Source organism: Nothobranchius furzeri, chromosome 4 (genome assembly GCF_043380555.1).
Source record: "Nothobranchius furzeri strain GRZ-AD chromosome 4, NfurGRZ-RIMD1, whole genome shotgun sequence".
Classification (NCBI taxonomy): Eukaryota; Metazoa; Chordata; class Actinopteri; order Cyprinodontiformes; family Nothobranchiidae; genus Nothobranchius; species Nothobranchius furzeri.
Genome location: NC_091744.1, coordinates 87,111,573 through 87,119,571, shown reverse-complemented (window position 1 = coordinate 87,119,571; position 7,999 = coordinate 87,111,573). Strand labels below are relative to the sequence as shown.

Below are 7,999 nucleotides of genomic sequence, written 5' to 3'. Positions count from 1 at the left end.
ACCAAGCCCCCACAATGCCGCTCAGAAAATGGTCCCAACCCGGAAGTAAGAAAAATTGCAGTTCCACCCTCATCCGCTGGGGGCTGGTACCAGAAGCGAGCAAATCCTCATTGACTCCCATGTTAAAAATGCCATTTTCACAGCAGAAATAAACATGTTTACAGCCTGGTTCAAAAAATGGTTTTTTGTCTAAATTATCTAGTTTATACTCATGACAACTCTGAGGGGGGTGAATTTTTTTCTCACTCTTCTGTTTAAGTGTATTGAAAGCCTAAAATTCTGTATAATTAATGAGCATCCGACACACGTGACCGCCGCCTCAGACCCACGTGACCACAGAGCTAGCTCCGTGGAAAGGCCTCAGTACAGCCTCGGTCTCTCCTGGAAACTGTGTCGGGATTTTGAGTCTCTGTGCTTGTGAATTCTGTTTTGGATAATATTGGTGCAATTGTTGGACAAAATGACTTGCTGTGGTATTAATTGCACTAATAGAGCGTCCAAGGAGTCTCCACTTCATTTTTTTCGGTAAGTTAAAATCTATATTTGTATTTTATGTCACTGCTGCCTTTAAACTAGCTGAGTTTACTGAAGTAGCTAGCTAACTATCAGTTTAACATGTAGCATGTACTGTTTAACCATGAAATTTAAATGTAAAATACGGTAAAATAATTAATAGGGCATATTTAAATGGGTAATAGGGTAAAACCCAGTGCATTTAAGATAAAAATGGGTTGAAATATGACGGGGCGCGCCGCTTGGGGGGACACTTCTGTGCTCTATTCTTTCATCCGGTAATCACCAGCGGTCAGGCCGGGCAGGCTGATCGATGCGGCGCCTCGCTGCTGCGGGCTGACCGCTCGTGGAACTCGGAGACAGATCTGACCGGAGAAATACTGCAGCTCGTTGAGAAGTCTATAGGGCATACAGCGTTTCCCTTAAATCCCACTGCCACGCCGACAAGATCCCAAGTTTCTTTGTTTTTGTTGGCGCTGTTTACCGAAGAAGCAGCGGGAATACCAGCAACTTTCATCAGACTCAAAGTTAGTTTTTGCAGGGGACCCCCTGTATTTTACTGCTCCCTCCTGCAGTCGTCCCCTATTAAAATTTAAAATGTGTAACTTCATGTATTGTGATGAATGACTAATATTCATGTTAACTAAAACGTTAGGTATTTAGGGGGAAAAAACAAAATAATAAACATTATACAGATGTCAAATAAATCAAACTGTAATTAAACTATATATTTTCAAAGTCTTGATTCTGGATAAAATCCAACAACATATGCTTTATAAATAAACACTACGCATGGCTTTTACACACACACACACACACACGTTACATTGTGATTTCTTAGTAAATATTCTATTTGGCGAGAGATAAACTTTATTGTATTTATCCTAGTGAATCTATAATTAAACTGGTAAACTAGCAGTAGTACATCCAACATCAAAGAAAGTAAAATGTTATTATCAGGAGAGGGAGAATGATTAAGTGGTTAGCAGCAGTGTGCTAGACGATGGCCCCCTCCATGAGGCCACCACAGCTCAGCAGAACATCATTGTAGCTTCTTCTGGGGAGAAAAACACTTAGAGAAAAAATAAAGTTAACAGCTGAAATAGCAGGAAATAATACAGTTAAAGAGCAGATTGTAGAAGAAAGAAACCCCTGGGTTAAACTGGTCTGTCTACTGTAAAATGCTGAACTCTAACATGTGTCCTCAGGGAAGGACCTGATTGGTGTCCAGAACCTGCTGAAGAAGCACGAGGCTCTGCAGGCTGAGATCACAGGTCATGAACCTCGCATCAAGGCTGTCACCCAGAAAGGAGAGACCATAATGGAGGAAGGTAGAGCAGGTCTGGTCCTGACATGTTTCTGAGGTGTCTGCAGGTTCTGGCTCACTTTGTTTGGGTCCAGGTCACTTCGCTGGTTCAGAACCCTCGGCCCGTCAGAACATTCTTATCCACCACGTTCTAACACCAGACCTGTTAACCCAACAGCAACAAGTGGCTCCAACTGACGAGAGACCGGGAAGGAGCTGGTTCTGGCTCTGTACGACTACCAGGAGAAGAGTCCTCGAGAGGTCACCATGAAGAAGGGCGACATCCTCACGCTGCTCAACAGCACCAACAAGGTTCGTGTGCCCTTCACAGCCGAGGAACGACCTCCAGCTCAGAGCGAACATCTCCACACCTGCTTTGTGTTTGTGTGACTTTAGGTTGTTTTACTTGAACTCGCGTCTTTAGCTGAATGAGGATGGAGAGACGGGTCGGACCTGGAGCAGGTCGAGGTCTTGCAGAAGAAGTTTGACGACTTCCAGAAGGTCGGACTTTTCCTCCTCTCCGTCTTCCAGCAGCAGCTGTCAGATCAGCTCAGGTGATAATCAGCAGGTGCTTTTGTCCTGCAGGACCTGAAGGCCAACGAGTCCCGCCTGAGGGACATCAACAAGGTGGCATCTGAACTGGAGTCAGAAGGTCTGATGGCTGAGGAGGCTCCTATGGTTCAGGCTCAGGTGAGCGTCACCTGTCTGCAGCAGCTGGTCCCTCTCACTTCCTGGTTTGTTAACTCTGCTCGTCTCTGTTTGTAGCAACAAGAACATCTGGGTTCTGCTCCTGGAAAGGTGCATGTTGTCCTCTGCCTCCACCAGAACCAGACGTGGTGTTTTTGTTACCACTCATTTGTTTGTTTACAGGATGAAGCCGACTCTAACCCCGGCTTTCCACAGGAGTCGTCAGCAGCACGTTACTGCAGCAGCACGTCATAGCTGCTGATAGGAACCGCTGTGGTCAACAGAACCTTTTCCACCGGAGCCGTCAGCCGCGCGAGTCGGCCACGTCTCAGGAGCAGCATGTCGCGGCCCTTACGCGCCGGTTCTATTTTCTACGCGCGACGCCTCTGAAACGGGTCAAGTTCGACATTTTTGGGGAAGGAAAGACAGGAAATCGGACGCGGAAATTGAGAGACGCTACCGAGATTTTCAGAATAAAGAACGTACTGCCTTCCGGTTGCTTTACTTTTAAAAAAGGTTACTAACTGTGTGTCCCCGTGAGAAGTTATCACCTAGCTAGCGGTCTCCTTTGTTTTTCAGGTCCGTATTGGCGATTATAAAACGGACAGAACATAAAACACAAACCATGTTGTAGTTTTCTCCTGCTTGTTGTTGTGTTTACTGACGAAGTCACTCGTGTGACTTCGTGCTCTGTCGGTGACAGCTGCTCCCCTGCTGCTTCGCGTCTCGTGGGAAGGGCCAAGCAGCAGCTTACGCGAGCAAGACGTGCTGCTGCAGTAACGTGCTGCTGACGGCTCCCGTGGAAACCCGGGGTTACACAGCGTCACCCTAGAAGGTGAGTTCATTCAGCTGATCAGAGGTCACCTCTGATGGCCGCAGTCACGGCCGACCGTGCTGAAATCACACAGGAATTCAGGTGACCCGGCAGGCACCAGGTGCTGGTGAAAGTGGGGACATGTCAGCTGGTTGCCATGGCTACAGTTATCTTTATGCATCTGTATGACTGCTGACTGGTGTGTTTCCTGTGACCTTTGACCTCAGACCGTACGGTTGGGCATTCAGACGACGGCTAACTTTAATTCCATCAAGGTAAGAGGAAGCTCTTCCCTTCCTGTCTCAGCGATCCGTCTCCAGGTTTCCTCGTCCGGCGTCCAGCCCGCTGGCGTCCACCTTCATCTCACTGGGTTTGGTTTCTCTCCAGGAGCTGAACAACCGCTGGCGCTCGCTGCAACATGCTGGGCAGCGCCCATGAGGTGTAGCGCTTCCACAGGTACCCCGCACACTTATGCGCCGCTTACGGGTCAGTAGAGTTTGGACCCACACTCAGACGGAGTTCTGATGTCTTCTCAGAGACGCTGATGAGACCAAAGAGCTGATCGAGGAGAAGAACCAGGCCCTGAACACAGACAACTACAGCCACCACCTGGCCAGCGTTCAGGCTCTGCAGCGTGAACATGAAGGCTTTGAGCGTGACCTGGCAGCTCTGGGTGATAAGGTCCGCTTTCCTGATCGGTACGGACCCGAGTTGTCTCTGGAGACACGTTCTTCATGGTTCTGGTGACTCCACCCCAGCCGTTCCTGATCAGCGATCAGCGGGGTGCTTTCCTATTTAAGGTGGATGGAGGACAAAATTTGACGCCAGAAGATTGCCTCAGTTTTGGTAGTAACCAGCCACTCGTGTTACCTCTAGTGTTCCTAGGATTAATGTTATTTCGTAGTGTTTTTGCTCTTTTATTGGATTTACCATTCTTCAGGATTCCTGTCGACCTCATTGGATACTGACCTCTACTCCAGGATTTGGATATTCAACACACGGACCTTATCACCACCCTCCATAACCCACCTCTCATCTCACCCGTTGCCCCATCCACCAGGACGCCCCGCTTCTCTCCACCTCTGCTCCCTCTCCTGCGCTTCCCCCGGCTCTCTACCTCTCCCTCCTCCAGCCAACACATACACCCACCACAGTAAGTCTGCTGAACACCTCTGCCTGCCTACAATGGATTTTGAAACCAGAACCTAAGCTCACCTGTGTTCTCCCTCCTCCAGATGCTGAGCTGTTGTTGCAGTTCCAACCACAGACTTATCTGTGCACCTTAAGTTCCTCCTTATAAATAAATCATTTTTTCCATCAGTTTTTGGTCAGTGTTGTATTCTGCATGTCTTGGGTTAAGTACCTTCCTCCAAACATGACACTCCTCCTCAAAGAGCAAATCTGTTCAGCACATTCTGACAGACAGACCACCATTCTTCTGTCATGATGCTGTACAGGACATTTTTAGAGTTTTTCTTTTTAAATATAAATAGGATTACATTTAAATAGCAATACTTTCACATTATCATTTTCCCACACTTCTGTATAACTGTATTTTGTTGATTTTCAATAAAGAATGACAAACTATTTAAGTTTGGATTTGTTGCACACAAATATATATCTGTAAAAAATATCTACAAAGCTAATGTATACATAACAAGTATGATTGGGTTTTGCAATACGGCACTATTTTAGTAAGAGTTTTAAACCAAGTAAAGTTAGTAAAGAACACATTTCTATTGGCTGCTAAGAAACTGTTGGGATTTAAAATGGGCCTGTTGTACAAATAACTTGTAAATGATTATTCCTCACTTTTGTCTTAACCAAAGAAATTCCAGTAATTGAGCAAAAACATTTATTTTTAACACTACATTTTATAAAACAGGGCGCAAAGTGTCGGCACATGTATGTATGTCGATGGTCCACCCCAACCGAACCAGGAGACACAGACGTCAGGGAGGCCAAGGTTGTCTCTGCAGCTCTCTGGGCACCACGCCTCACTCAGCTGTCTCCAATGATCCAAATGGCTATGGAGAAAAAATAACAGGTTTGTCATAATTGTTTAAAGTACAAAACCATACATGAAGTGGTGAGACAGGTATGTGGAACTTACACTTGCTGCTTTGTGTAGCTGATGTTGGAGACACACAGGCTGCCATGGTGACATTTAAACAGATCTAACAAAAAAATAAAAATGAAAATTAAAAACTCCCAGACCTCATGTCATATTTACTAATCAGCTATGGCTGATTTATTGTTTGGATCACAGTGAGTTACACTAATTCTAATATATTTTTATTTCTATTATACATACATACTTTTTAACTGTTATTTTCACGACTGTTATCAGGCTCTCTTGTTCTGGTTCTGATGATAATTCCGTGTCTTCCAGTAAGTTATCTTGTGCTTACTTCATCTGTAGAATGTCTCTTTACTTTTGGTAAATTGTACTGAGTCCAGAATAAAGACTAGTTGGCTGTACAAGATACAAACAAGTATAACATTTTGGAAATATATGAAATGTATTTACGCTGCTAATTTAGCTCGAATACTAATAACTGCAATATTTTCCGGACTATAACTCGCACTTTTTTACATTTTCTGGCAGGTCCTGCTACTTATACTCCGGAGCGACTTATATAACAAAATATGTAGGCTACACCACGCTGCTGCGGGCCGACTCCGACCCACACAAGAATGAGTTCCCCTGTCCCGCTGGGAGGGTTTCAAACACCGCCAGCATCTGTTAGAGCCTGTGGCGGGGTGCTGAGGGCCGGCTCCAGCCCAGGAATGAGCTGTCCTCGCCGGCCGGGAGGGTTTGAAACACCGCCATCCTCTCCTCTGCTGGCTGTTGTTCATTCTGTTATGGTTACCGGTGCTTGTGTTGCAATGTGAAACGCTTGGTCTCAGATTTTGTAAGAAGGATAATAAAATGCCCCCCCAAAATACGACTTAAATATATGTTCTCATCTTCATGATACATTTAATGGCTGGTGCGACTCAGGAGTGATAGCGCCGAAAAAAACTGTACTGAAAACTTGCTCAAAGCAAAATGTTTTCATTACGGAAATAAATTATAAACTTACCGATTTAAAACTTTTTTAATACAGGTACTTCTCACGAACAGGCACAGAAAACCTCCACCTAAACTCCGTGTAAGGTTCAGGTCGATGGGTGTTCCAGTTAGCTCCGGTTGGGTTGAAGCTAGGTGGCTACATCCGTTAGCTCGGCTCCCACCTCCGCTTTAGCTTTGGGTTAGCCAGGGTTAGCTTCAGGTTAGCTCGTAGCTAGTTCGCCTGGGTGTCGTCACTCGAGCCCAGCCTTACAGCCACACCCTCAGCGCCTCCTCTCTTCCCTTTTATGGAATTGTCTGGGCTGGACGGAACCTGTGACACGGTCAAAATGGCGGTGGTGGCCACCTCCCATTATAGACAACAAACGTGTTATTGAAGCCAATGGAATCCGTTTGTCCAGTATATGTACAGTCTATGGTTTCTACCCACAGGAGAGAGGGGGGTAAACTGCGAGTGCATCAGAGTGACCAAACTGATGTTTTTGATCAAAACTGCGGGTAAAGTGGCTGTTTGCCTCATAGTAAAAAGTGTACACCCACACCCCCCACGTGAGACGCGGTGCTCAGTCAGGTGTGTCTCTTCCTGTTCCAACACTGCAACACTTATTCTTAATTTATCATGCCTATTTTTTTTTACTCAGTAACGGATATGATTTAAAATGTAGCAAATGACAAATCTTTTAAGAAAATATACTCAAGTAAAAGTAAAAGTACAGACGTTAAAAACGACTTCAAAAGTATAAATACACAAAAAAGCTACTCAGTAATGTGAGTGAATGTAATTAGTTACTTTCCACCTCTGGTAGAGGGTCATTTTAGTACATACTGGCTCAAGAAAATTGTTCAAAAATATGAAAAATGTGCCAAGTATTCCTTTCAGAGGCATGAAAACAAGTTTTAAGCTATTTTTTTCCTCAGATTTGCCATTGCAGCTTTAAAGGTGGTGTTCCACAAATAAATTCATAACATCCTTAGCTTTTAAAACTAAGATCATCTCACGTTTAGTTCAGCTCAGTTATGGCCACGTTTGTGTTAGCTAAAGGCGATTAGCATCAGGTCAGATGCAGATGATTAAGCTTAGAGAAAAACACCCGTTGGTGGCATCAGTGTTTTGCTAACAGAGGATTGGGGTTGTCTCTAAAGCAGCTGGTGGTCAAGTTTTAATCAACAAACTCGTGTGACCACTTTACTCTTCTGATTCTGACTTTCAGCCACTACCAAACCAAATTTAGCTCAATTAGCATCAAATTACCGATAAGTGATGTTCACCCCCTACACCTGAGGTATGGAAAGTGCAGCAAAGCATCAAGTTGGTTTAGAAGTAAATAAAGATGAGACGGCTGCATTTCTTCCCCAAACTGGGAGTGTGGCATACTTTTCCCCTGGAAATCTGACCTGCTTAGAGACTGAGATATTTTTAAACCTGGAGGGCACAAACAAAACGCCAGGATTTTGTGTTTCCCTGAAGTTGAAGCGAATGCCGATGTAACCCAGAAGCTAGAACCTTAATGAGGTATTAACTAATTGGCTTACTAATATGATCCATCCTCAATTTAGATAAAATATAAAATATAAATTAAGGAAATTAACAATACTAATTAATAGA

General features: G+C 44.7%; 2 long non-coding RNA genes across 3 annotated transcripts; one reads left to right on the top strand and one right to left on the bottom strand.

The window, feature by feature from the left end:
* Positions 1 to 1,996: 1,996 nt before the first annotated feature.
* On the top strand, positions 1,997 to 2,814 carry LOC139069694 (uncharacterized). The gene is made up of 5 exons (XR_011520386.1): positions 1,997 to 2,131; positions 2,216 to 2,320; positions 2,405 to 2,509; positions 2,585 to 2,617; positions 2,690 to 2,814. It is a non-coding gene; the product is annotated as an uncharacterized lncRNA (long non-coding RNA).
* A 2,347-nt stretch (positions 2,815 to 5,161) lies between these two features.
* LOC139069695 (uncharacterized) lies at positions 5,162 to 6,523 on the bottom strand. 2 transcript variants are annotated; one of them, XR_011520388.1, is made up of 3 exons: positions 6,407 to 6,523; positions 5,434 to 5,497; positions 5,162 to 5,347 (listed from the first exon to the last, which is right to left on the bottom strand). It is a non-coding gene; the product is annotated as an uncharacterized lncRNA (long non-coding RNA). The 2 variants fall into 2 exon arrangements; XR_011520387.1 differs by lacking the exon at positions 6,407 to 6,523 and having other exon boundaries at positions 5,434 to 5,515.
* Between the last annotated feature and the right edge of the window lie 1,476 nt (positions 6,524 to 7,999).